This window comes from Mauremys reevesii, linkage group 12 (genome assembly GCF_016161935.1).
Source record: "Mauremys reevesii isolate NIE-2019 linkage group 12, ASM1616193v1, whole genome shotgun sequence".
NCBI lineage: Eukaryota > Metazoa > Chordata > Testudines > Geoemydidae > Mauremys > Mauremys reevesii.
The window spans coordinates 48,583,328-48,611,072 of record NC_052634.1 but is presented as its reverse complement, the minus strand read 5'-3'; the positions used below and the strand labels follow the sequence as shown (position 1 = coordinate 48,611,072).

General features: G+C 51.8%; 5 non-coding genes across 5 annotated transcripts; 1 reads left to right on the top strand and 4 right to left on the bottom strand.

Moving 5' to 3' along the window:
* Positions 1-352: 352 nt before the first annotated feature.
* Positions 353-425, bottom strand: TRNAR-CCG. The gene has a single exon. It is a non-coding gene; the product is annotated as a tRNA-Arg (tRNA).
* A 10,342-nt stretch (positions 426-10,767) lies between these two features.
* Positions 10,768-10,849, bottom strand: TRNAS-AGA. Its single transcript has one exon. It is a non-coding gene; the product is annotated as a tRNA-Ser (tRNA).
* Positions 10,850-12,844: 1,995 nt separating this feature from the next.
* On the top strand, positions 12,845-12,916 carry TRNAC-GCA. The gene has a single exon. It is a non-coding gene; the product is annotated as a tRNA-Cys (tRNA).
* Positions 12,917-16,900: 3,984 nt separating this feature from the next.
* On the bottom strand, positions 16,901-16,972 carry TRNAG-UCC. Its single transcript has one exon. It is a non-coding gene; the product is annotated as a tRNA-Gly (tRNA).
* A 9,877-nt stretch (positions 16,973-26,849) lies between these two features.
* TRNAS-GCU lies at positions 26,850-26,931 on the bottom strand. Its single transcript has one exon. It is a non-coding gene; the product is annotated as a tRNA-Ser (tRNA).
* Between the last annotated feature and the right edge of the window lie 814 nt (positions 26,932-27,745).

Sequence of the window (27,745 nt, the reverse complement as noted above, 5' to 3'; positions counted from 1 at the left end):
TGTGGAGTGTCAGGCACAGGCTGCATGACCCCCTCCATTTATCCTTGGTGCAGATACAGCCCAGGCAGTGCTAGTGCAACCTCCCATCCTGCTGCCCTCCACCATCATCTGCACAGCCCACCTGTCAGGGCAGGAGGGGAATGTTGCTCCATGGATCCTGCTTCTCAGATGGGGCTGCCCTTGGATGGGGATGTGTGGTTGCATCCATTAGGTCACCAGACTGAGCCTTCTAATATCCTTGGTGATTATTCCCAAGATCCAGGACTTTGTGCTCAAACAAAGAAACATCTCCCAGCTTCCTGGTTGAAAATAAGGCCCTTTCCTTGCAATATAGAGGAAAGAAGTAGATCTTCACCCCAGATGGGACTTGAACCCACAATCTCTGGCTTCGGAAGCCAATGCCTTAGCCATTAGGCCACTGGAGCCCTGATGTACAGCTGTGGAAAAGATGGAAATTTCCTCTCATAAATGCACATTCCTCGCATTTGCTTCAACACTAAATAGCCCCTTTATGTGCCTTAGAGAAACGTCTGCATCCCCTGGCAGCGAGGCAACTGGGCAGGTGGCTGACAGAGCTGAGCACCACCTTTCTGCCAGCCATCGTTAGAGAAGAACCCCACCCTAGAGTCACCCCTCCCTCCTTCAGCACCTCCACGGCTGTGGCTCTGAGTGGCAGTAGGATGATTAGGGGGTGAATCCGGGGCTGGAAGGGGGGTAAGGTCGGCCTGTAAGGAGTAACCAGGTGGGGCAGACCCAGGGGGAGGCTGTGGGCTGCTGGTTGGTTGTTGGGATCCGAGCTCTAGATCAAAGCTGCACAGTGACCTGACACCCAGGGTTATAGGGCCGACATAGTGACCCCCTTACTGGCCTCTGTGACCCCCAAACCCTTGTTACTAAGGGCACTGAGGAGTCTCTGTCCCTTAATAACTTCTGGGAGCTCCCCAGCAGGCTGCAGGCATCAGCCGCCTCCTGCCTCACAGGTTAGACTCTTGGCACCGTGCCAGCCGCCCCCTCGCTTGCAGGCCCAGTGTAAGAAGCAGGAGGCCTGGTGCTGGCAGAATAGGGTTTTGATTGATCCACCTCTGTGTTATGGGCACAGGACGCTCCCACTGTGTCCCTCTGCTGGCTTTTCTTCAGCAGCGCCTAGCGGCCCTGGCTCCAGGCTAGCGCCTGGTGAGCTCTGGCACTGGCAGGAAGCGCTGCAGGGTGCTGGGCAGCGGCCCTGGCAAACCAGCTGCTGGTAGGTGTCTCTGTGGTATCATGGGTCAGTGAGTGCAGCTGTTAATGGAAAGGAGGGGGGGTTATGCTCCCCCAGGGCTGCCACTGAAGGCTCCTCATGGGCTCCTCAAGGTCTGCTGGGAGCCGTGATGTCCCCCTTTTGCCACGTTGAAGGCTCCCTCTTGGACACAGTGGGGTCACCTGCTGCCTACAAGAGTGTGGGGGCCGTGCTGCAAAAGCGCATCTCCCAGCAGCCATGCCAGAGCCTCAGGCTTAATCCTCAAGGCCGAGCACAAAAACTTTCAGCCGGGAACATTTCACTCCCTTCCCGCCTCTGCCCAAGGAGCAAGGGAGAAGTGGAGGAGACACGCCGGCTCAAAGACGCCTCCCTCCCACTTCCCTGTACGCTGTGCAAAGCTCTTGGCCTGCCTCATGCCTCGTCAGGAAAGCACGGCCATGCGGCCCAAGCCTGAGTCACGTCCGCGGCCTGGCCCGCCCCACCCCGGCTGACAGCGCGCAGAGCCACGCGAGTCAATGGCAGGTCGAGTCCGGAGCCTCGGCTCTTTCCCCTGACAGCCACACACACAGCGCTGCCCAGCGCCCCCAGAGCCTCCCTCGTGTTCTCCCGCAGCAGCCGCCTGCCGGTGTGGTGGGAAAAGGGGACCAGGAAGCACTGCAGCCTCATTCCAGGACAGGAGGCCCTCGCCACGCCCAGGCCTGCCTCTTGCCTTCAGCCCAGGCAGTCAGAGGTGCCGGGGAGCTCCCTGGCAGGCTGCCGCCTCACCCAGGAAATAAGGAAAAGGCGATGAATGACTAAGTCAGGAAATAACAAGGAAATGAAGAGGTTTGTCGAACGGGTTTCTGCCCGATTTAACATCTTCTCAGCTACCGCTCAAAGTTAAAGACCTAAAGTCGACCTATCGGCATAAGTACAGATGGTTGGATGGGAATTAAAAGGAGCTGCTGTCACAAGTGTTAGGTGCCTGCAAGCAGCATGCAGAGCCTTTAAAACCACCGCAGTTAGAGGCTCAGATGAAACGTTTGCCCTAAATCAGCAGCGACAATAGGAGGACCAGCAGAACGCCACTCTAGGTAAATGTCAGAGTAATGGAGGCCATTAGAGGCAAAAAGTCATTCCTTAAAATTTGGAAATCAGATCCTAGTGAGGATAATAGGAAGGTGCACAAACTCTGGCCTGTTAATTGTCAAAGTCTAACAAGTCAGGCCAAGAAAGAATCTGAGGGCTTGTCTACACTACAGGACTATTTCGAATCTACTTAAGTCGAATTTGTGGATTCGACCTTAATAAGTCGAATTTGTGTATCCATACTAAATACACAAATTCGAACTTCTGAGTCCACATTCACGGGGCCAGCTTCGACTTTGGAAGCGGTGCACTGTGGGAAGCTATCCCACAGTTCCCGCACTCCCCGCTGCCCATTGGAATTGTGGGATTTCCCCCCAATGCATGCTGGGGGGAAAAATGTGTCGTCATTGAACCGTCAATCCCGCCCTCCCTCTCTTCCTTGAAAGCGCCGGCGGGAAATCTGTTCGCGCCCTTCTCTGGTCGGTTACAGCGCGGACGCCACAGCACTGCGAGCATGGAGCCCGCTGCGATCATCGCTGCACTTATGGCCGTTGTCAACTCCTCGCACGTTATCGTCCACCTCTTCCACAGTCAGATGCTGAGAAACCGGGCGAGGAGGCTCCGGCAGCACGGTGAGGAGAGTGGCGCAGACCTCTCAGAAAGCAGGGTACGCCGGGCAGTGGAGATCATGGTGGCAATGGGTCAAGTTCATGGTGTGGAACGGCGATTCTGGGCCCGGGAAACAAGCACAGACTGGTGGGACCGCATAGTGCTGCAGGTCTGGGATGACACAGAGTGGCTGCGAAACTTCAGGATGCGTAAGGGCACTTTCCTTGAACTGTGTGACTTGCTGTCCCCTGCCCTGAAGCGCCAGGACACAAGGATGCGAGCAGCCCTGACTGTGCAGAAGCGAGTGGCCATAGCCCTCTGGAAACTTGCCACGCCAGACAGCTACCGGTCAGTAGCGAACCACTTTGGCGTGGGCAAATCTACCGTGGGGATTGCTGTCATTCAAGTAGCCCACGCAATCGTTGAGCAACTGCTCTCAAAGGTAGTGACTGTCGGAAATGTCCAGGTCATCATAGATGGCTTCGCCGCGATGGGATTCCCAAACTGCGGTGGGGCTATAGATGGGACTCACATCCCTATCCTGGCACCAGCCCACCAGGCCAGCGAGTACATTAACCGAAAGGGCTACTTTTCAATGGTGCTGCAAGCTGTGGTGGACCATAGGGGACGTTTTACCAACATCAACGTCGGGTGGGCGGGCAAGGTTCATGACGCGCGTGTGTTCAGGAACTCTGGTCTGTTTAGACGCCTCCAGGCAGGCACTTTCTTCCCGGACCACAAAATAACGGTTGGGGATGTGCAGATGCCTACAGTGATCCTCGGGGACCCGGCCTACCCGCTAATGCCCTGGCTCATGAAGCCCTATACAGGCGCCTTGGACACTGAAAAGGAACTCTTCAACTACCGGCTGAGCAAGTGCAGAATGGTGGTGGAGTGTGCTTTCGGACGTCTCAAGGGAGATGGCGGACCTTACTGACTCGCTCGGACATCAGCGAAAAGAATATCCCGTAGTTATTGCTGCTTGCTGTGTGCTCCACAATCTCTGTGAGAGCAAGGGCGAGACCTTTTGGCCGCTTGGGAGGTTGAGGCAAATCGCCTGGCTGCTGTTTACGATCAGCCAGACACCCGTGCTGAGAGAATATCCCAGCGGGAAGCGATATGCATCAGGGAGGCTTTGAAAGCGAGTTTCCTCGCAGAGCAGGGTAACCTGTGACTGTCCACTTGATTTTAAGAGAGCCTGATCATAAACCAAGTTTTCCCCACTTCCCAAGGACGTTTTAAAACTAAGGACATGTTTTAGTAATTAATAATAAATCTTTCGTTGACTTTGCATTTCTGTTTATTCGTTGAAACATGGAAGCATTCTGTGCTGGTTAAGGTGTGCACTGATGGGTGGGTTTGCAGGAAGGGCGAGGGTGCCGTCCTTGGATAGGGGTTACCATGACGGCTGTGGGTTTGGGCGTTGGAAGGTGAGGGGTGTGGGGAAGGGTGAGTATCTGCCCCTGGATGAGGTCTCTTTGGGGCTCGGGGCACCGGGAGGATCGTGACTACGGTCCAAATGCATGTGAAGGGAAGCCTGCCTTTACATTCAGGGATGTCAGGCACCAGGACCCTGCACAAGCATACACCTCAAGGAAAGACCCGGGGCAGCATACACCACACAGACTGTCCCTGGTGCCTAGTGACTGCAGTCTGTGTGTGCCCTGCAGTTGACCCTGCAGCCAAGTCTGTAGCATGGCACTGTGGGCTATGCAGTGACATTACAATTACCCCCCCCCCCCCAGAACAACAGAAAGTCTTCTGACACCAGAAACGTGACGGAAACAGTCAGTAACACCAAACCGCTTTTAATAATGTAATACACAGTGGGGGGTTTGAACTTGGAGTTGGGACTGGTTGATGCTGTAAAGAAAGAGCTTGTACAAATTTACAGCGCGACAGTTGTCTCTAACATTATCGGTGTGCTGCGGTGCAGGGACAGTTCTCACGGCCCCTACCGCCTCCGTCTTGTCACTTTGGGTGAGGGGGGGACAGGACTTCTTGGCGTTGGAGGGCGGTTGCAGATGCACTGCAGGGGGGCTCTCTCCTCCTGACTGCGGTCTTGCAGAACATCTACAAGGCGCCGGAGCGTCTCCGTTTGCTCCTCATTAGACCAAGCAGCGTTTGAGTCGCCTGCTGGTCTTCCTGCCGCCACCTATCCTCCCGTTCCAGGTGTGTGCGATGCTGCTGACACAGGCTCTCCTCGACTGTCTCTGCTCTGCCGCCTCCGCTCTGGAGCTGGCCATCAGTTCCTGGAACATGTCGTCCCTTGTCTTTTTCTTTCGGCGTCTAATCCGAGCCAGCCTCTGCGAGGGGGATGGCGGGGCAGTCCGGGAAGGAGCCGAAGCTGTGTGATGTGAAAAAGTAGGTGATTTCCTTGAACACATACATGTTTGCCAACAGTAAACACAGTCTAGTCAGTTTCAGTGAACAAGACCAAAGAGGGAACCAAGTCTCAGGAGATCTCAGAACTAGTCCGAGATTTCGGAATACGCTCTCATTGGCGGCGCCATTGCACTGGAGAGCGCACAAGCGAGGAAAGATAGCTGCATCCCTCTTGCACAAAGTCCTGGTAAGCCTTACAGTACAGAGTGCTTATCAGTTAGTGCTTAGCTGTGCTCTCCTGCTGGAGGCAATGTGCAAAGCAGAAAAGATGAGCGTTATGCGGCATCTCCCGCCAGTGAACGGGAAAGACCCCTGTATGCTTTTCCTCTGAGGCCTGCCACAAGTGGCTGTTAAGCGAGGGTCATTCTTATGCAAAGTAAAACTCTGTTAAGCGAGGGTCATTCTTATGCAAAGTAAAACTCTGTTAAGCGAGGGTCATTCTTATGCAAAGTAAAACTCTGTTAAGCGAGGGTCATTCTTATGCAAAGTAAAAGTCTACCATGCACAATAGTAACAGTACACTAATTCCACTAATTAGATGCAGCACTTCCACAACGACATCACCCTGAGGCGTGTCAGGCGCACACAGAGAGAGCGGATGTTAATAGAAGCCCTGCACAGACCAGGACCCTACGCTGCCATGCTCGTAGAGGCGATGGTCCCCCTCTACCTGAGGATGGCATGGCGCGGAAGAGTGTGCTTCAACGGAGCACCCAATAAAGCACCTCTCCCAAGAAACCTCTTGCTGAGGCTTTTCCAGCTGCTCTCTGAGAGCTTTTTTGAAATATCCCCAGAGGACTATTGCTCCATTGCTGTTTGTGTAGACCTGCTGTTTGTTTAGTTTCATATTTAAAAATGTTTATATAGTATTTCTATTTTTTATATAAATCCCTGTTTCTTAAAAAAATAAATGTTTCCCTGTTTGTAGCACTTACCGCCTGATCCTTCCCCTGATTCCGAGTCCTGGTTAACGGGCGGGGACGGTTGGTAGGGGATCTCTGTGAGGGTGATGAAGAGATCCTGGCTGTCAGGGAAAGCGGGAGTGGGTTCGATGTCGCCTGCGCCGTCCTCTAAAGACCCTTCCTCATCTTCCCCATCGGCGAACAGGAGGGGGAACTGTCCCGGTACACTATTCCGTCCTCGGAGTCCACCGTCACTGGTGGGGCACTGGTGGCAGACCCACCTAGAATGGCATGCAGTGCCTCGTAGAAGCGGCATGTCTGGGGCTGGGCTCCGGAGCGTCCGTTTGCCGCTCTGACTTTTTGATACCCTTGTCTTAGGTCCTTCACTTTCACGCGGCACTGCATCGCATCCCGGCTGTATCCTTTGTCTTTCATGGCTTTAGAGACCTTCTCGAAGGTCTTCGCGTTCCGCTTGTTGGAGCGCAGCTCCGAGAGCACAGACTCCTCGCCCCACACAGCGATCAGATCCTGGACTTCCCGGTCACTCCATGCTGGGGACCTCTTTCTATTCTGGGATTGCCCGGACTCCTCTGCTGGAGAGCTCTGCATCGTTGCAGGTGCTGCGGAGCTCGCCCCGATGTGCAACCAGAACGTCAGATTCAAACCGCCCAGACAGGAAAATGAATTCAAATTTTCGCGGGTCATTTCCTGTGTGGCTGGCCAGAGAATCCAAGCTCGGACTGCTGTCCAGAGCGTCAACAGAGTGGTGCACTGTGGGATAGCTCCCGGAGCTGCTAAGTTCGATTAGCATCCACACCAAGCCTAATTCGAGCTAGCAAGTGCGAATTTAGCGTTACTCCACCTGCCGGGGTGGAGTACCAAATTCGAACTAAAGAGCCCTCTAGTTCGAATTAAATGGCTTCCTGGTGTGGACGGTTGAGCGGTTAGTTCGAATTAACGCTGATAAATTCGAATTAAAGTCCTAGTGTAGACCAGGCCTGAGAAGCAACATGCTAAAGACACAAAAGCTAAGCATAAATCCGGTCAGTGCGAGTCCTGGTCTGTCCCCGCAGAAAGGTGAACCCCCTCTGTGGCTGGAGTGAGCTCCTCTAAGCTGACCTCACTACAGACCTGTGCCAGGTAGTGCTCATTGTAAAAATGTTTCCTCTGATGGTTGGGAAAACGGGACCAGTGGTGCTCAGGCCGGCTGACACAATTAAAATCCCCCCCAACAACAAACATCATGCAGTCCTGAGGAAGGGAGCCTTTGATCTTCCCTCTCATGCCTTAACTGGGGACCATACACACTAATATAGCAGTAACCAGTGCCACAGAGCACAAAGCCCACCAGAAATGCCCTCCCTGGTTGGAGCTCCACCACCTTCTGTACTCGCACCGTGAATGTGAAGAACAAGACTCCAGCCCCATCATTCTTCCCTGTCCAGGAGGCCTTTCCTCCAATCAACCTCTGCCTATTGAGCTACCCTAGAGTTGTTAATGTGCATTTCCTGAACACCCACCATGGCCAAGTCCAGCTGCTCCAAGGCACTGAACAGCAAGCACCTCCTCCTGGGCCCCCAAATCCCTGCCACCTTCCACACGGCCACTTTCACAGATGCCCCTTCCAGGGCACTGCCCTTGCTCAACTGCGCAGAGGAGTTTTCATCCCCAATGCCTGCCTGCCACTGCCCAGCAGCCCTCTGGCACCATTCCTGAGGGCCACCATGTTCGGAAAGACAGCTCTCATCTCTCAGGGGCCCCATGAGAATACAGTATTGCAACTTTTTTAATGGAAAGGGCCCCCAAAATTGCTTTGCCCTAGGCCAGCCCTGCTCACCTTGGGTGCAGGCACCGCTGTGCTTCCAGAGAGCAAGCTGGCAAAGGCTGGGGTTAAACCAGGGACCTTTAGATCTTCAGTCTAACACTCTCCCAACTGAGCTACTTTGGCAGCTGCTTAAAAGTATTTTGGCCCGTTGCTTCTCTGCTCGGGATGTTTTTGCAGCAGTTGAAAAGCAGGTAGGAAAGCAGGGCCAGCCCCCGAGTGGGGCCTCTGACCGTTCCCACTCAAGGGGCTCCTTTTGGCAGCGGGGCAGGAGATATTTCCCACAAGAGGCTCCTACGCTGCCTCATCGCCCAAGACCCCTCCTCCCGCTCACTGCTCTCCGTCCCCTCCCCACCCTCACTCGCCCTTACGGTCATTAGAAAGTGGCAAGGCAGAGCCCTCCCATTTTTAAAAGTCCTGGGGTGTTGTTCCCCCCTGTTCCGGCACCCCTGGGGCCCTGCACGTCACACAGCTCTCCCTGATTTCAGCTGTTAGTGAGGGAGCCTCACTGCTAGCGCAGACTGGGCAGTTTCTTGCAGGAGAGACACTGTCCCAAAGCAGGACTAATGCTTAGAGCTGGTTATCAGTGATTTCAGATCTGTTGGGCTGCAGCAAGACTCTCCATTGAGTCTTAACCAGCTCTGTTATTACACAGGGAAGAACAAAAGGGTGAAATGGGGCCTGGAACCCTTAAGAAGAATCCACCCCACCAAGTACAACACTTGTCGCTACCTGCTCCCAGCCCCACTGAGAATGTTTTGGGGGTCACGCCTTGGCTTTATCAGCCTAGGGGGGTTTCAGAAAATGCTATTCCACAGGTGCTCCAGTGGTACAATTGGTTAGTGCACAGTACTTATAGGGCAGTGCTGAGAGGAGCTATGCTGAGGTTGTGAATTCAAATCTCACCTGGAGCACTGGTTTTCATTAACCACATGGCATCACCCCCTCATTTGGCCCTGTGGAATGTAGAATTCCAGCCCTGGGACACTGAGGAGGGGAGGAGTGGGAAATGCCCCCTTCAATTATTACCTCCTCTCCAGAGTGCAGGTGAGAATCTACAATCCTTTCTCCTCCCTGTGCCAGGATCCCTCAAGCAGAGCCTGGAGTCCTGCCCCTGGCGTCTGTACTATTGACAAAGACTAAGTGACAAAGACAAAACACTCAAATCCCGCCTGGTGCGGGGAGCCAGGTTTGCTCTTCAAATTCTGTCGTTGGTACATTTCCAGGCCTGGGAATGTCCCACAACAGCATTGAATGGGAAGCTGCCTGCAGAACAGTTACACTGCACAGAGCTCCTGCGGAGGAGGGGTGGGAATTAGTAACATTTTGAGGATAGTTTGGGAAATGAGCCTTTGCTGACAAGGTTTGTCTCTGTTCACATTTCACCTTCAGGTGTTATGTTGAGGGATCTTTAGTATATCTTTGGGAAGTTAATAACTATCGCCTCAACTTTATTTACTCAACTTAAAAATTGGTGTCACTTGATTTTTGCATCTCCCTGTGAAAATACAACTGACACGTGTGGCTTTCTACACAGGGTCATGATGTTAAAGTTGGGGAATTCAGTCTTTGTACTTCTGGGGGGGGGGTGTTGCTTTTTTACAGCTGCCTCACTGCCAGGCACACCGGGCTGTTAGCTGCACCCACGGTCCTTGCCAGGGGCTCCTGCTGAACCCTGGGCAGCTGCACTGCAGTGCTGGGGTGACTGCAGGAGGAGAAGCTGCTGTGCAGCAATGTAGAGCAGGTGCAGGAAGGAGATGGGGTCACTATTCACATTCTGAGCTGCACAATTTTCCAAATTTGGGAATAGATTAATCGATTCATAGACTTAAGGTCAGAAGGGACCATTATGATCATCTAGTCTGACCTCCTGCGCAACGCAGGCCACAGAATCTCACCCACCCACTCCTGTAACAAACCCCTAACCTATGTCTGAGTTATCGAAGTCCTCAAATTGTGGTTTAAAGACTTCAACGTGCAGGGAATCCTCCAGCAAGTGACCCGTGCCCCACGCTGCAGAGAAAGGCGAATGTCCGATAACAATTCTAAGGGGAAGGTGAATGCAGAGCTATGACATTGGAGGTGCCCAGACCTCCAATGGGGGCAGCGTGGAAATTAATAATGGGAAGATCACTTGCAAACTTAGTCATCACTGACAAGCTTTGTCTCTGTTCCTATTTCACGCTGTGGTGTTAGTTAGAGGAATCAGTACAGATTTTTACTATATTAATTAAACACTTAATTTTATTTAACCAAGACAAAAACTTAGTGTCACTTATTTTTTCTCTGTCCTAGCAAGAATGAATTGAATTTTGTGACTTTCTGGAAAGTGCAGCGAGATTAAATGTGGGGAATTCAGTCTCTGTGTTTGTGAGCTGATGTTTTCTTCTCACAGGTCAGTGCCTGCATTGAAATACCAAAAGGGATCTAAGGGCTGGTGTACGCTGGGCACTTCACTGGCAGAGCAACGTCTCTCAGGGTATGAAACCCCCCGTCCACCCATATAGTTACAGTGACCTAAACCCTGGTTAGATAGTGCTAAAGAAAAGGAAGAATTGTTCTGTCAATGCAGCTATTACAGGGATGGGAAAACCTCTCCACTGACTGTCTACTCCAGAGTGCTATAGCAGGTGTCACAGCAGAATTTTAAGTGTAGACAGAGTGAAACTAGATTTAGCTCCAGTTTGCACTGTGAATGCTCAGGCACTAAAACTACAGTAATCATAACAACAGTGCAGAGCTTGCGTAGTTGGCAGGATTTGAACCTGCGCGGGGCAACCCCAATGGATTTCTAGTCCATCGCCTTAACCACTCGGCCACAACTACTTGAGGCATAATTGTTTTACTACACGATAATTCAGTTCTCACTGAATTGTCTCTTCAAATTGTTTGCTCAGACCAGCTTCCCCAGCACATTCATGGCTGTGCATCAGTGTAAGTGTGTCCTTGGGTGAACAGCGAGAATTCCTGCCCATTTCCCTTCCGGCTGGAGCAGGATGAGAGTGTGTTTGTGTTAATGACATTGCTGTAGATTGTTGTTCATTCCCCACTCTGACAATTCAGACAGTCCCTTTCCTAGTCAAATCTCCAGCACATCATTCCAATATCAGGTGGCAGGATTTCTCTGGGGCACTGAAATTTTTCAGGGGGCTGTTGCATGAACTGAGCCTTGCATTCCACCCTTGATGTTTCATGGACTAACAACAGCAGCAGAAAGAAAGAGCTGAGCCAATATCTCCCTGGCGGGGATGCAGGTGCCACGTCCCCTCTGTCTGACCATCACATTGCAGGAGAGAAGATTTCACTGGAATCGAATGCCCTGGCTCAGACCAGAGACACAGGGAGGTTTTGCTGTTCACGGATCTGTGCAAAGGAAATTGTGTCTCTGTGGGAAATGGATGCAGGAAATGAAACACCCAATGCCCTAAGGAATATGGGTGAAGGACTCGGGCTGAGCAATGATTTAACAGGGGTTTGTTTCAATTTATTGGCCTGATTAAAACTATGGCTAAAAGCCCCCTGTAACAGAGGTTGCGGGACAGGACAGGCAGTTCTGCGCGGAGTGTTCAGAGCTGCCCCCTATCTGCCCTTTCTCTGCCCCGCCCCTGCTCCCAGAATGCACCAGGCCCTGGACTGAACTCTTCCCCTGCCGGCCGAGCTGGTTTCGTTTGCTGTGATCCTGTTGGCTTGGCAGGGGGGGGAAGTGACAGTCCCACCCCAGAGCCAACGCCTCCCTGTCACCCAGCCCCCTGACCCCCAGCAGTGCAGGTCAGCCAGGAGCTGGGCCCTGCCAGGCACTCAGGGGCGTCTCCCCTGCAGCTGGGGGCTCTCCCCAGCGTAGTCTGTGGGAGCTCGCGCACTAACGGGGCAGCGGCAGCAGCCACATGGTGGGTTGGGCTGGTGACCCGGGTCCATCTCCTGGGGTTGGCTGGGTTCATGCTCAGGCGACTGGCCCCAGCCACAGGCCCAGCCCCACGGCCACGCTGCTGCTGTTACCGCACTAGCCCCTCACGCCCCCATTCCCTCACTGAAGCCAGGAGAAGGTTTGCAGGGAGGAGGTGGGAAGGGTTTGACCCCAATATCCCAGAGCTGATTCTCCTCACAAAGGGGTGTGTGCATGTGGTGGGTGCCGTGTGCAATGCCCTGTGCCCATGAGGAGGGGACCGGAGCTCTGCTAGCAGGAAGATTTATCCTGCAGGAGCCCTGCCTCCCTCCCACAGGGGTTTCCCTGGAGCAGAGAAGCTTTGAATCCTCGCTGGAGACTAGAGACGCCCGAGCAGCACGAGCTGCCTGGCAGAGGTTCTGGATCAGGGCCTCACGGGCACATTGGGTTCATTCCCTCAGGGCTGCCCTGCCCAGTGCCAGGGCTGATCTCACTCCCCAGCACAGAGGGGGCTGCAGGCTCTTTGCCAAGCTGGGTCCCAGCTCAAGGCAGATTTAACACTAGCAGGGGGCCCAGGCATGTGCTGGTGCCGCTCAGGGAGGGAATCTGGGCCAAAGACTGATTAGAAATTGGGTAACACTGAAGTGGGACTAGAAAGACCCTTGCTGGGACGTGGCGGGTAGGTAGCCCCCATTGTGTACCGTGCCCTCGCCGAGAAGTCTCTGGGAGAGTGGATTCTTCCTCATGGGCCACCAGCACGTCTCGTTGGTCCTGATGTCGGCTGCTCCTTTGCTGATACTGACAAGCTAGTTGTGGGCCTTTCCCACTCACCCCATAGCTCCGGGATGCACAGACAGTAACACTGCTGTGGAAGAAATGAACGCCACTCTCCGGTTTCAAGATCCTTAAGATCACTGCCATTGCCAATGTAATTGTCAGGGGGTATAGCTCAGTGGTAGAGTGTTTGACTGCAGATCAAGTGGTCCTTGGTTCAAATCCAAGTGCCCCCTTAAAAGCCTGGTCCTTCAACAGCAATAATAAGTGCATATCCATTTCCATTATGTTCAGGAGCTCCACTGACCAGGGATACCTGAAATGAATGGAAACACTCAACATTTTCCTGTGCAAATGCATAAAAACCTAGCAAACATGTCCCCCAGCTGAAATCAGTTCCAATCCTCTAAGTGTCTAATTTGTGTTTTCATCAACTAAACGAAGGCACATGAAGACACATTTGCAGGTTCTTGGCCTCCATGGGCTACAATGTGCAGAAGAACAAGAACCACATCCACGTGAGAGGCATGGACTAGTCTGTATTACATTTGGTAAGTAAGTTGCCATTGGGACTGAAAACTCTACTGGAGGTGGACAGGAGCCTGTTACAAAACTAAAATAACCAAGATTTACCAAACTCCCTGTTACACATTCAATCCTCTGTTTGTGCACACGGCATCAACTGGGGCAACCTTCCTTTAACACAGATAAATGGCAACCTTCCTTTAACACAGATAGTTGTTCCTTGTGACTTTCAGATACATTCGAATGGCAGCTGTTCAGAGGTCATGTGCTTCTAGTTTATGAGCAGCAGCAGAGTCTCTGTACGTTACCAGCCGTAGAGCTGGGTGTGTCTGCATCCAAGTAACTGCAGAGTCAGTGTAGTCCCAGACAGTTAATTGCACAGTCTCATTTTCTGGTCTCATTGATCATTTGGGTAGAAACAGCAACGGTTTGGTGGGTTTTGTTTTTTTTCCCCTTCGTTTTCTCCTAAGGAATGTGTGATCTTGAGCATGTTAGTTTAAGTTCCCTGTGGGTCAGGAAAATTCCATCTCTTTGAAATAGCTGGGAAGTGACCTGTTTGTATCACCTAGAATAAAGGAGCTTTTGTAAAGCAGTTTTGCCTTTAAATATACTGGGATAAAAATAGTAAACAGTAAATTCCACAGCCAGACACCAGGCCAGGATCAATTGATGGGGCCAGGATCAATTAATTACAGAAGAAACAAACTCTTGGGAAGTAAATGTAATTTGTCCCCAAACCTTTCCTTGTTCTCATATGCTATCAGGGATTCTCTTCTAGAGGGCAGAGTTAAGGTTATCTGGGCATATACCCTCACTCTGTATTCCCTGTTTTTCCAGAGTTTGAGTTTTACTGAAGTTGATGTTCTGGAAGGTAAGAGATATTCACAGTCAAAGTTAACTCTCTGTTAACAAAGGTTTTGTTATTGGCAAATAATGAGACTAATCCCTCACTGCGGTAATTCCACTGACTTCAGTGTGCTCTTTCCTCATTTCTAGTTCCAAAAGAATAAGCAAATTAAAACAATATTGAGAACTAAAATGCTGTGAGAAAATGGAAATTTTAGTAGCTCAGATTTCAGTTTCTTCTGTGTCTTGTCCGTGTGTAAATGGCACAACATGTTAATTTATAAGCACATCTTTCTTAACTTCTTTAAATATTCTGTAGTACATTAACTATATCCAGTGGGTTGTTCAATGCAGTGAGGTTTTCATGCATTGCCCAAAACATATTTTTCATGTTATGTAAATGAACACAACTCATTGAACACAAAATTGTGTATTTCATGCTGTGAACTGTGTCGGTAGCTCAGATTAATAGGTTTGTTTTTTCTCTCTCTCTCTCCATGAAAAAAGGAAGAAACCGTGAAAATACCCATGGGAGAGAGGGGGTTTCTGAGAGCTGGGGTAGATATGGAGATATTTATGAAAGGAGGAGAGGCCAAAGTAGAGCCTTAGCTGGAGCAAAGGGGGAGGTTTTTTGTGCAGGTTCATTTCAGCCAGCCTCACATCCTGTAGTCCCTACTTCCCCACCCCCCCCAACAAAGCCACCTGTGACTCCTGAGACAGCCCCACGTCAAAAACTGCAGAGCCCCCAGCACTCCCTCTCCTAACTGGATCCCCTGGCAGCCAGAGCTGTCCGCAGAACTGCTGTGGTTGCTCCCCTGGGTCTCTGGTCAAGGACGGCTACCGGCTTCTCCTGAGAATGCAGCTGAGAAATGATTCACCCTTCTCTAGATTCTCGCCTGTGGGCTGTGAGAAGCAAGATGGGGCCTGTATGATAAAGTCCATGCAACATTCCCCTCACATCCCAGCCCTGGTATGTCACCAGTAGCCTGCTGTCCCTGCGTTGCAGCAAAGGATGTTTCCCGTCATTCAGGAGATCCAAGCCTGGGACTAAAGTCAGCCCAGCCCAGCCCCCACACCTTAAAGTGAATAAAGAAAAGTTATTTACTTGTTCCCATAATATAAGAACTAGGGAACACCAAATGAAAGTAATAGGCAGCAGGTTTAAAACAAATAAAAGGAGGTTCTTCACACAGTGCACAGTCAACCTGTGGAACTCCTTACCTGAGGAGGTTGTGAAGGCTAGGACTATAACAGGGTTTAAAAGAGAACTAGATAAATTCATGGAGGTTAAGTCCATTAATGGCTATTAGGCAGGCCGTGTAAGGAATGGTGTCCCTAGCCTCTGTTTGTCAGAGGGTGGAGATGGATGGCAGGAGAGAGATCACTTGATCATTACCTGTTCACTCCCTCTGGGGCACCTGGCATTGGCCACTGTTGGCAGACAGGATACTGGGCTGGATGGACCTTTGGTCTGAGCCAGTATGGCCATTCTTATGAAGGGAGGGAGAAAGCACTGCAACAGAGTTTCTGTAGTATATTGGTTATCATGTTTGCCTACCACACAAAAGGTCCCTGGCTCAAAACCAGACAGAAATAGGAGGGCTTATTTCTGCCTGTCCAGCAAGGCGCTCCTACTGCTGCCACTGGTCCGTCCCTGTGATAACCCCAACTCCTGCATGGCAGAGGGTGGTGAAATGAGCTGAGAAGAAACCTTGGCATCAGCAGGGGAAAGCTAGAGGATCTGGGCCAGGCACCTTTTGAAGCCTTGTGGCTTGGTCTCTGCCCTTGGAGATTGGCCTATGGCGGCCGGCTCTTCTGCGTGACTTGCCAAAGGAGGGAGTGAGGCAGGAATTGGGCAAAAGAGGAAAGTCGAGCTGAGGAAGGCAGGGCAGAAGCTAAGTGCCTCAGTGCGGCTAAGTGGGATTAGTAGAGCACCACCAGTCGTTCTGCAAAGCCTGGGGAGGTGCGGTTGGCTGCTGGGAGGCAGAATCCTGTGCCTGCCTCTTGGCTTCCCAGGGGTGGCTACTTGCAGCCCAGGAGAAGAAGGACGGTTCTGGGTGAAAGGAAGACAAGCAAAGCTCTGGGAGGAAATTTGGGTGCGGGGTGCGGGCTCTGTGCTGGGGGGGGGGGTTGGGGTGCAGGAGGGGTGGCACTTACCCCGGCCAGTGCAGCTCCCAAAGTGACTGGTACACACAACCCTGCGGAAGCAGGTCCTAGGTGGGTGGGGCCAGGGGGTCTCCATGTGCCGCTGCCTGCAGGCACCGCCCCCAGAGCTCCCATTGGCTGCAGTTCCTGGCCAATGTGGGCTGCGGAGTTGGTACTCGGGGCAGGGGCAGTGAATGGAGATACTCCCCCGCCACAGGGGATGCTGGGACATGTCGGCCACTTCTGGGAGTGGCACGGAGGGATGGAAGCAGAGTGGGCAGGGAGCCACCTCAGTGCTGCTGGCACATCTCTGCACACCCATGGGGGGAGGGGAGCAGAGGGCCTCCATGTGCTGCCTGGGGTAGGGGCAGTGCACAGAGCTGCCTCCCCTCCCGGGTCTATTACAGGAGTGGGTGGGTGGGTCTTTTGGCCTGCAAGGTGCAGCAGGTCGGACTAGATGATCACACTGGTCCCTTCTGACCTTAAAGGCTCTGAGTCTAAAAGGGAGAGGGAAGAAAAGAAATTAAAAAAAAAATAAACCAAATATTGTAATACCAGGATAACTCCAACAGCTCATTGTATAGTCCCGCCCCTTTCTTCTGTGTTGAATGACCTGCAGGACATTGATTCTCTCATTCTATTGATAAACTGATACAACGTGACTGAAATTAAACCAATTCCCAGCAGAGAAAACATCACATGTCTGCATTGGCTGGGAATCGAACCCAGGTCAACTGCTTGGAAGGCAGCTATGCTCACCACTATACCACCAATGCATTTGGCAAAAGGACCACTTATGCTTGCCCAATAAGGCTAGAGCAGCATTGAGGAGATTTTCTGCCAGTTAAAATGTACTGGATTCTCATCACTAAAAAAAAAACCTCCATCTTCACCTGGGTTTGAACCATCAGCCTTTCATTTAGCCACCAAAGTTATTAATCACAGGGTATGTCTACACTACAGGATTATTCCGATTTTACAGAAACTGTTTTTTGGAAACAGATTGTATAAAGTCGAGTGCACGCGGACACACTAAGCACATTAATTCAGCGGTGTGCGTCCATGTACCGAGGCTACTGTCGATTTCCAGATCGTTGCACTGTGGGTAGCTATCCCATAGCTAGCCCATAGTTCCTGAGTCTCCCCACCCATTGGAATTCTGGGTTGAGATCCCAATGCCTTATGGGGCAAAAACAGTGTTGTGGGTGATTCTGGGTAAATGTCAGTCAATCCTCCCTCCGTGAAAGAAACGGCAGACAATCATTTCACGCCCTTTTCCCTGGAGCCCGTTCAGCCTTTTTTCACTGTCACCGTATCTCTACTGGATGCTGCTGACAGACGCGGTACTGCAGCGCTACACAGCAGCATCCCCTTCCTTTCTCTTCCCTTGCCTTTTGCAAGTTAGCAGAGATGGTTACCAGCCATACCGTCCCACTGCTGATTTGCAAGTTGACAATGACAGTTGCCAGTTATACTGTACCGTTTGCTGCTGTCATGGGTGCTCCTGGCTTGCCTTGGTGAGGTTGGCTGGGGGCGCATGGACAAAAATGGGAATGACTCCCCAGGTCATTCCCTTAAGTTTTGTCTAAAGGGAGACAAGCCTACAAAAGAACCAGAGAAGCAAACGGCCGCTCCAGGTCAGAGCCCCAGACATCCCGCAGAAATGATGAGCTGCATGCCATTCTAGGGGGTGCCCCTGCAACAACCCCACCCATTGCTTCCCTCCTCCCCCACCCCTCCTGGGCTACCGTGGCAGTTATCCGCCCATTTGTGTGATGAAGTAATAAATAATGCAGGAATTTGAAACAACACTGACTTTATTGCCTCTGCAAGTAGAGCTCAAAGGTGGGAGGGGAAGGCAGTCTCCAGCTGCTATGATATTCCAGGCAGGACTGAATCTCCATTAGACAAAGCTTAAAGAAGAGAATGACCTGGGAGTCATTCCCATTTTTGCCCAGGCACCCCCAGCTGACCTCACCAAGGCCAGCCAGGAGCACTCACGGGACGACAATAACAGATATCAGTCCTACCACAACATCAGTCCTGAAGGGAAGGGAAGGGAAGGGGATGGTGTTGTGTAGCGCTGCAGCACTGCGTCTGCCAGCAGCATCCAGTAGACATACGGTGAAATTGAAAAAAGGCGAGAAATGATTTTTTTCCCTTTGCTTTCACGGGGGGGTGGGCGGAGGGGGGGGAACGACATATACCCTGAACCACCCGCAACAATGTTTTTGACCCTTCAGGCTTTGGGAACTCAGCCAAGAATTCAAATGGTTTTCGGAGAGTGAGAGGAACTGTGGGATAGCTACAGACGTCAGTTGCCCCTCCCTCCATGAGCGTCCATTACATTCTTTGGCTTTCTGGTACGCTTGTCACAGGTCCTTAAGTTTTAGCACTGTATTGAGTCCCTGTTGTGGCCTCTGTCTATCATGGCCTTGGAGATTTTGTCAAATGTTTTGGCATTTTGTCTTTTGGAACAGAGTTCTGATAGAACAGATTCATCTCGCCATACAGAGATCAGCTTCAGTATCTCCTGTACGGTCCATGCTGCAGCTCTTTTCTGATTCTGGGACTGCATGGTCACCTGTGCTGATCTGCGCTCCACGCTGGGCAAACAGGAAATGAAAATCAAAAGTTCATGGGGCTTTTCCTGTCAACCTGGCCAGTGCATCCGAGTTCAGATTGCTGTCCAGAGCGGTCACAATGGTGCACTGTGGGATAGCGCCTGGATGCCAATACCGTCGAATTGTGGCCACACTAACCCTAATCCGACATGGCAATACCGATTTCAGTGCTACTCCCCTCGTCGGGGAGGAGTACAGATACCGGTATTAAGAGCCCTTTATATGGATATAAAGGGCTTCATTGTGTGGATGGGTGCAGGGTTAATGTGATTTAACGCTGCTAAATTCGATATAAACTCGTAGTGTTGAATGAGGCTAATCATCTAGTGGAACAAGCTCCGCAAGGGACGTGGTTAAATCCCCATCACTGCCATGTGTAAATGAAGACCACAGCTCTTGCTGCAAGACACCTGGTGTGTGGGTGTCCCTGTTCCCCGTTCAGAACCTCTGGTACATGGTGCTTCCCTGCTCCCAGTTCAAGATCCCCATCATGTGGGTGCTCCCATCCAGGATCTCTGGTGGGTGTCTCTGTTCCCCACCCCATGAGCTAGCTCCAGTTTGTGGTTTCCCCTGCCTGCCCCCGTCCCGGATCTGTGGGTGTCTCTGTTCCCCTTTTCAAGATCCATGTCGCTTGGGTGCATCTCTCCCCCCCAAGTCAGAATCCCCAGCGTGTGGGTGCTCCCATCCCGGCTCTGCATAAAAAGAGACCATGTCTTGCTGTCTTGCCCAGGCTACGCTGCAGGGGCTATTCACAGGTGTGATCCTACTACTGATCCGCACGGGAGATTTGAGCTGCTCCATTTCCGACCCGGGCCGGTTCACCCCTCCTTAGGCAACCTGGGGACCCCAAGCTTCCCTAGGATCACCATATTTATACTGAACGTAGTGGGGACACCCAATTGGCACAGCCCCCTGCAACCTAGAACTCCTGAGCTCAAGCAATCCAGTGGCTTCAGCCTCCCCAGGCACTGGGATCACAGGCACCAGCCACGGGGCCCAGTTTGTTTTGCAGCCTGGCAGCTGGAGCTTTAAACTCTGCTTGTGAGCTCTGTGCTTTGGCCAGACGGGGACAGCCTGGAACTGGGAAATGCTCCTGCTCCCCCTGCCCCCATCTCATGTCGAGCTGCAGGCACCGCTGTCCTCCCAGGTAAGATCCCGGATGTTTCGGTGCCCCCTTCCCCCGCCCAGGTGTCCGGGTACCTCTGCCCCCCACACAGAATCCTGGATGTGTGGGTGTCTGTCCCTCTGCAGAGGATCCCGGAGTGTGGATGCCCTTGTCCCCCCCTACAAGATCCTGGGTGTGTGGGTGCCACTCTCCCCCCCTGTAGATCTCTGGTGGGTGGGTCCCCAGGGTGTGAGTGCTCCCATCCCCCGATACAGGCTGGGGGGTTGTATAACTGGCTCTCCCTGTCCTGCCCAGGCGGTGCTACAGCAGCTGTTCACAGGGGCAGCAACCCCACTGTCACCCTGCAGCTTTAACCTGCTCCAGGGGTGACCTGCTTCACCCTCCTTTGGGAGCCTGGGGATCCCGAACTTCCCAGAATCACCTGATTGATGCCGAGCTTAGCACAGACACCGGCTCAGCATGGCAGGGAGCTGCCCTGAGCCTTGACAATCAGCTTCCCTCCGCCTTCTGCTGCACAGCGAGGATCCCACGCGAGAGGCTTTATGCCCAGTTTGTTCAGGAGCGTCCCAGTCTCCAGCTGTAAACTCTGCTGGTCAGTTCTAAACTTTGGCCACACGGGAACGGCACTAACGTTGTCATCTAAACGCTGTTTGCGTTCGACCCTTCGGATCGCAGATTGTAACCCGCGGGCAGATCTCTTAGCGCAGCCAAATCCCTCCCCAAACTGAACATTGAAGCAGCAGCTCCCATTGGAAAGATCAGGATTTTTGCCTTTAAAAACAAGGGAAATGTCTACAGCGAGAGACTGAAGAAGCTCAATTGATTTCATTGACTGGAGGTTAAGAGGCGATTTAATCACTGGTTTAAATACGTTTTACAAATTACCAGAGGGGGGGATATGTGAGTTGAAGGGTTCTTTAATTCACCAGACAAAGACTGAACAAGACCCCATTGGCTTGCAGTCGATGTCAGAAAATCCCAACTGGAAATGACCATTTTTTAACCATGAGGCTAATTATCTAGTGGAACAAGCTCCGCAAGGGAGGTGGTAAATTCCCCATCACTTGCAGTTTGTAAATCAAGACCGCAGCTCTTGCTGCAAGATACCTGGTGTGTGGCTGTCCCTGTTCTGCGTTTCGGGATCCCTGGTACATGGTGCCTCCCTCCCACCAGTTCAGGATCCCCACAATGGGTGCTCCCATCCCCCCTTACAGTCTCTGCGGGGGAGGGGGGGTGTATAAAAAGAGACCGTGTCTCACTGTCTTGCCCAGGTTACGCTGCAGGGGCTATTCACAGGTGTGATCCCACTACTGATCAGCACGGGAGTTTTGACCTGCTCCATTTCCGACCTGGGCCAGTTCACCCCTCCTTAGGCAACCTGGGGACCCTAAGCTTCCCCAAGATCACCATATTGATGCTGAGCTTAGTGTGGACACCCGATCAGCACAGCCCCCTCACCAGGCCAGAGAAAGCAGCAGGTTTCCCCTATTGTTTCCTGCTCTTGTTTTCTTGACTAGTTTCTCCTCTGCACCAACTTGCTCTTTTCCTATGTGAGCCTGGCTAGCTCAGTTGGCAGATTATCAGTCTTTTAATCTGAGGGTCCAAGGTTTAAGTCCTTGATCAGGTGATAAACTACTCACCAAGATCTAAAACTGTCTTGCTGGAGTCCTCTTTGATGTTACTTTTTCTCTGCAGGATTTTCCCTTTCTTCAGAAGGGCCTTTTTGTGTGTGGGTTTGAAGGGGCAACTTCCTGACAGCCCCTATGTCCTTGCAGCCTGGAGGAATAAAGGCCTCTGGGCATAGAGCATGTTCCTTCCCTGCACACACACACACACACACACACACACACACACACACACACACACACACACACACACACACACACACACACAATATCCCTAAGGAATTAGAATCACCTGCTGCCTTCCCCTGTCCTGCTGGATCCCCAAATGAAGATGCTCTTCAGCCTAAACCCATGTCCCCTCTTTTCCCAGTGCCCGTCAGACCCAACCCTCAGTCCCTCCTATGCTCACTGCTCCTCACTCCCAACCAGAGCCTGCTCCTCTTCACCCTTCTCCTCTGTCCCAACCCACAGCCCCCTCCTATTCCCAGTGCCCCTCAATCCCAACCCACGGCTCCCTCCTTCCCTCCAGCAGCAGGTGCTTCAGACCCCCTCAGGAAGATTTTCTTGCAAGGTTTCGTGTACGAGTCTGCATGTGGATTTTACAGTATGTTGGAAATAGGTTGGGTCGCTTGCTGAAATGATCACTTGTGGCTGGTGTTGGATTCCCAGTCTCCATGTTACAGGGGCAGGAGAAATAAAGCGTTGTTATCCTTGTTGTGTGAATCGAGGGCAGCACAACTGGGCTTGGCAGACCCCGATTGAGGGACTCACCCTCAATTCAATAGCCTTTGCTAGGCAGGGAACAGGGGTTCCAAAGCCAAGCGGGCTGGGGCCTGGGTCTCAATACTAAAATGTAGGTGTTAGACCAATGTTAGGACAGGGTGGCAGTGGAGGGATGAGTGAGTCCCTAGACACCATAGTGAGTACGGGGCCTTCTTATTTCCCACTTTTCCACCCAGGATGGCAGGTGAACTCTACAGAGGCACCTCTGGGCTTGCACTGACTAAGGACAACAGCTGTGAGTGGGGTGCAGAGCGGGGATGGCTCATGTTAAAGGACTTTTGGTTGCTGGACTTACAAACTGTAGGGAGAAGGACACTGCCCAGCTTATTTGGTGGGTGGGACTTTCCCTTGTGGTTTATGTTTATGTGTTGGGGCTGCTGACATGACTTCTGCTAACCCTGGGCTTACATTGCAGTGTAGACGTACCCTGAGAGGGCATCTATACTGTGGTAAAATCCCGCTGGCCCGGCTGGCCTGGATGATCTGATTTGGGCTCGTGGGGCTCAGACTGGAGCCCAGGCTCAGAGACCATCACCCCTCGTGGGGTCTCGGAGGCTGGGCTCAAGCCCAAGTGTCTACACTGTAATTTTATAACCCTGCAGCACAAGCCCCACAAGCCTGAATCAACTGACCCAGGGTTTGAGAATAGTGACGTAGGTGTGTTAATGGCAGTGTAGACATAATGCCAGGCTATGTCCGCACTGCAATGAAACACCCACGGCTGCCCCGTGCCAGTGCAGGCTCCCAGGCTAGGGCCGTGGGGTGGTAAATTTGCACTGTAGACATCTCGGCTCAGGCTCAATACCGGGCTCTGGGACCCCACAAGGTTGGGAGGGAGTTTAGCAAGCAAAAAAGGTAAAATGGCAGTGGAGTATTACCCTGGACTCAACAGCATTGCTCCATTGGTCTGTCTGCTAATCCAGGATTCTGTCTGGGGGGCAGAGGTACCCGGACAGCTGGGTGGGGGAAGGGGGCACCGAAACATCCGGGATCTTACCTGGGAGGACAGCGGCGCCTGCAGCTCGACATGAGATGGGGGCGGGGGAAGCAGGAGCATTTCCCAGTTCCAGGCTGTCCCCGTCTGGCCCAGGCACAGAGCTCACAAGCAGAGTTTAAAGCTCCAGCTGCCAAGCTGTGAAACAAGCTGGGCTCTGTGGCTGGTGCCTGTGATCCCAGCGCCTGGGGAGGCTGAAGCCGCCGGATCGCTTGAGCTCAGGAGTTCTGGACTGTAGCGGGCTGTGCCGATCAGGTGTCTGCACTAAGTTCAGCATCAATATGGTGATCCTGGGGGAGCTTGGGGTCCCCAGGTTGCCTAAGGAGCGGTGAACCGGCCCAGGTCGGGAAACAGAGGAGGTCAAAACTCCCCTGCTGATCAGTAGTGGGATCACACCTGTGAATAGCCCCTGCAGTGTAGCCTGGGCAAGACAGTGAGACATGGTCTCTTTTTATACAGACACCCCCCGCAGAGCCTGGAGGGGGGATGGGAGCACCCACACGTTGGGGATTCTGACTTGGGGTGAGGGACGCACCCAAGCAACACGGATCTTGAAAGGGAACAGAGACACCCACAGATCCCGGATGGGGGCAGGCAGGGGAAACCACACACGGGAGCTAGTTCATGGGGTGGGGGACAGAGACACCCACCGGGGATCCTGGATGGGAGCACCCACATGATGGGGATCTTGAACTGGGAGGAGGGAAGCACCATGTACCAGAGGTTCTGAAGGGGGAACAGGGACACCCACACACCAGGTGTCTTGCAGCAAGAGCTGCGGTCTTCATTTACACAGGGCAGAGATGGGGAATTAACCACGTCCCTTGCGGAGCTTGTTCCACTAGATAATTAGCCTCACGGTTAAAAAATGGTAATTTCCAGTTGGCATTTTGTGACATTGACTGCAAACCAATGGGGTCGTGTTCAACCTTTATCTGGTGAATTAAAGAACCCTTTAAAATCAGATATTCCCCCCTCTGGGAATTTTTAAAACTGTGTATTTAAAAACAGTGATTAAATCCCCTCTTAACCTCCAGTCAATGAAATCTATTGCGCTTCTTCAATCTCTCGCTGTAGACAGAAGAGAACAATGCACATTTTCCTTGTTTTTAAAGGCAAAAATCCTGATCTTTCCAAGGGGATCTTCTGCTTCAACTGTCAGTTTGGGGAAGGATTTGGCTTCCTGGGTTATAATCTGCCTGCTGGGTTATAATCTGCAGTCTGTCAGCTAAGCCATAGTACCTGCTATTATTTAAAGTATCATGTTTGCCCACACCTGACTCCCTGCCATCCCCACTGGGGCCTGACAAGCTTTGCTTGTGTTTGGATTCTGCAAAGCAGAGGAGCAGGTGACATTTTCCTTGCAAGCTGTGTGTGTGTGTGTGTGTGTGTGTGAATCTTTGGCCAGGTCTGCACTACAAAGTTATTTCAGCATCATTATATTGCTCAGGTGTGTGAAGAACACACAACGCTCCCTCGGTCAGCAGCTTTTGGCTGGTGCACACACTGCAATGCCACGTCTGGGGACAAAACTGCCCTGTTTTGGTGACAAAATAAAACCACCTCGACGAGAGGCCTAGAGCTTTGTGCAGCAAACTTAAAGTGACAAATTGTCAGAGTAAATGCTGCTGGTCATTATATCACCATAACTGGTCTCCACCAGTATCCCACAATGCCTGCCGTGAACTCGCCTGCCCTGCATTCCTGCTACAGAGTCTGGGCCCCTCCCCTTTCATAGCTCCAGAAAGTTCTGACTGCTGAGCTGTTATCTACACTGGGATTACGTTTATATAACGGCATTGCCAGCCTAGATAATGTAATTACACCAACCTAATTTTGTAGTGTAGACCTGTCCAAAGAATCACACACACACCTTGGGAGCAAAACGTCACCTGCTCCTCTGCTTTACAGAATCCAAACACGAGCAACACTTGTCAGGGCCCAGTGGGGATTGGCAGAAAGTCAGGTGTGGGCAAACATGATACTTTAAATAATAGCAGGTACTATAGCTTAGCTGGTTAAAACCTTTGTTTTGTAAGCAGGAGATCCTCGGTTGAACTCCCAGTAGTACCTTGAGGAGTGGCTTTTGTGGCACCTGGTATTGGCTACTGTCAGAAGACAAGATTCAGAGCTAGATGGATCTATGGTTTAAATTACACTCACAGGCATTGATAATAGAGTTACTGAAAGTTTGGGTGTTAAGAGCTGATAGGTCAGTGATCCAGTCCCCTCAATGTGGTTTTACCATTTCCACTTGCTAAACTCCCTCCCAACCTCTATAAAATTACAGTGCAGACATATGGGCTTGAGCCCAACCTCTGAGGCCCCATGAGGGGCGAGGGTTTCTGAACCCAGGCTTCAGCGTGAACACAAATATCTGCACCACAGTTTTTAGCCCCTCAGCTTTAGCTCCATGAGCCCAAGTCAGATGACCCAGGCCAGCCCTGCTGCCATCTTTATCCCAGGAGAGATGGACTCTAAGGGTACGTCTCCATTGCAATGTAAGCCCAGGTGTGGCACGCTCTGCTCAAAGCAGCACCTGGAAGCCCCATATTCACCACTCTCATATAATGATGACATGGTTTGTACAAAGTCTGCCTGGTGAGGTATCATTTCAAAAGTCTTGATCTGTTGAACATTAATATCGTGTTGGATTGTGTGTGCTCGCATTGGTTGGGAAGTTATGAAGTTTTGCTCTGTGTGCGTTACTGAGATATGTTATGAGGTTGGGAAATGCCCCCCACCAGCCTTTCAGGTGTGACAAGGGAGGAGCCAGACTCGCTGCTGGCCCATTGAAGGGATCCACACTCCCAAGGACTATCCCAGGAACCGTGTACAATGCAGACTTCTCCGAGATAGCACAGCGACAATGGACACTGCTTGACTCACATCGTAGCAAAGGAGCTTCCTAGCAAGTTGGAAGAAGCTATGAAAGAGGGGAAGAGACATCATAGCTTGGCCTCTCTCCCCCACAACTCAGCAGGTGGAAACACACCTGGAGGAGAAAAAACTGAACTGATTCAGAAATCAGAAGAGTATAATAACAATAATACTTGCAAACCAAAGTCCCCAACCAGACTAGTACTGGTTTTTCAGCAGAAAATTTTCAGTTTGGGGAATTTTATTTTCTGAGTCAGACCTTGCCAAGGGAAGCTGGGAGAAAATGTTTGAGTTGCCTCCTTCAGAGCAGCTTGGCCTAGACACTAGCTCTGGTTCACTGCTCTGGCCTTGCTCGGGTTGAGGGTATTTTAATAATTTGGGCAGGTCCCAGGGTGTTTGGGGGAGATGATGAGGATGTTCCCTTTTGAGATAAAAACTAAGAAATACAGGACTAGAGAATTTTTTTTTAAGAAATCTGGGATTTAGACATTTTATTTAAAGCAAGGGAGTTCTGAGTTTCTGAGAAGGTTTTTGTTTGCAAGAAGGAACATTGTTTGATCTGTCATTGTACCAAAGGGGTACATGTTTGTCTACAAAGGAGGGGCGACGACTAAAAGCATCCGATGAGGATGGGATTCGGACCCATGCGTGCAGAGCACAATGGATTAGCAGTCCATCACCTTAACCACTCAGCCACCTCATCTGAGCTGGTAAGAAGAAGACAGGAGGAGAAATCTAAGACCAGCAGAGCTAGGGACAATAAGGAGTTTTTAAACACTAAGCGGAAGCAGGGGCTGAATGAGCTCCCCCCTCACATCTAGTGAGGAGCTGGGGGAAAGACTTCAGGAACAGACCGTGTTTGCACAGACACACCTACTCTGCCTAGCTATGCAGCATGATGGAGCCACTTTCCCAAAATGACCAGTTTTGGCTGCTGGTGGGTTACAAATCACTTTAGCATTGAGTGGAATGAAATGTTATTATCCTTCCTGTATGAGTGAGGGGCAGCAGAACATACCTAGACCGTCCTGATGGAGGGGTGGGTGGGTGAGGAATAGCTTTTATTGGACTGCATAGAAGCCATTGAGAACATCATCCTAAACCAGGGGTCCCCAAACATTTCACTCTGTGCCCTCTTATCCATGGCTGTGGACCCTCGGAAACCACAATCGGAAACCGAGGCTGGGAGTGGGGCTGTTGCTTGCTGGGGAGAGGGGTGCAGACAGGGGTAAGGGGGTCGAGGCTGAGCTGGGAGCCAGAGCCCCAGGCTGAGGGTGGGGTTGGGGAAGAGCTGGGGCAGAGTGGGGCTCAGTGCTGCTCCCTCCATGGGGGCTGGCTCAGACCCTGAGGTGCCCCCATGAATGTGCCTCTGTGTCCCCCTAGGAGTCATGCCCCACATTTTGGGAACCACTGAACCCTTCTCGCTAAGCAGGGGCTAGTGATGCCAAAGCCCAGGGAAAGGGAGAACAAGTGCAGGGCCCCCAGCACTGGAACCATGTGAAGGGGCTGCAGGAGAG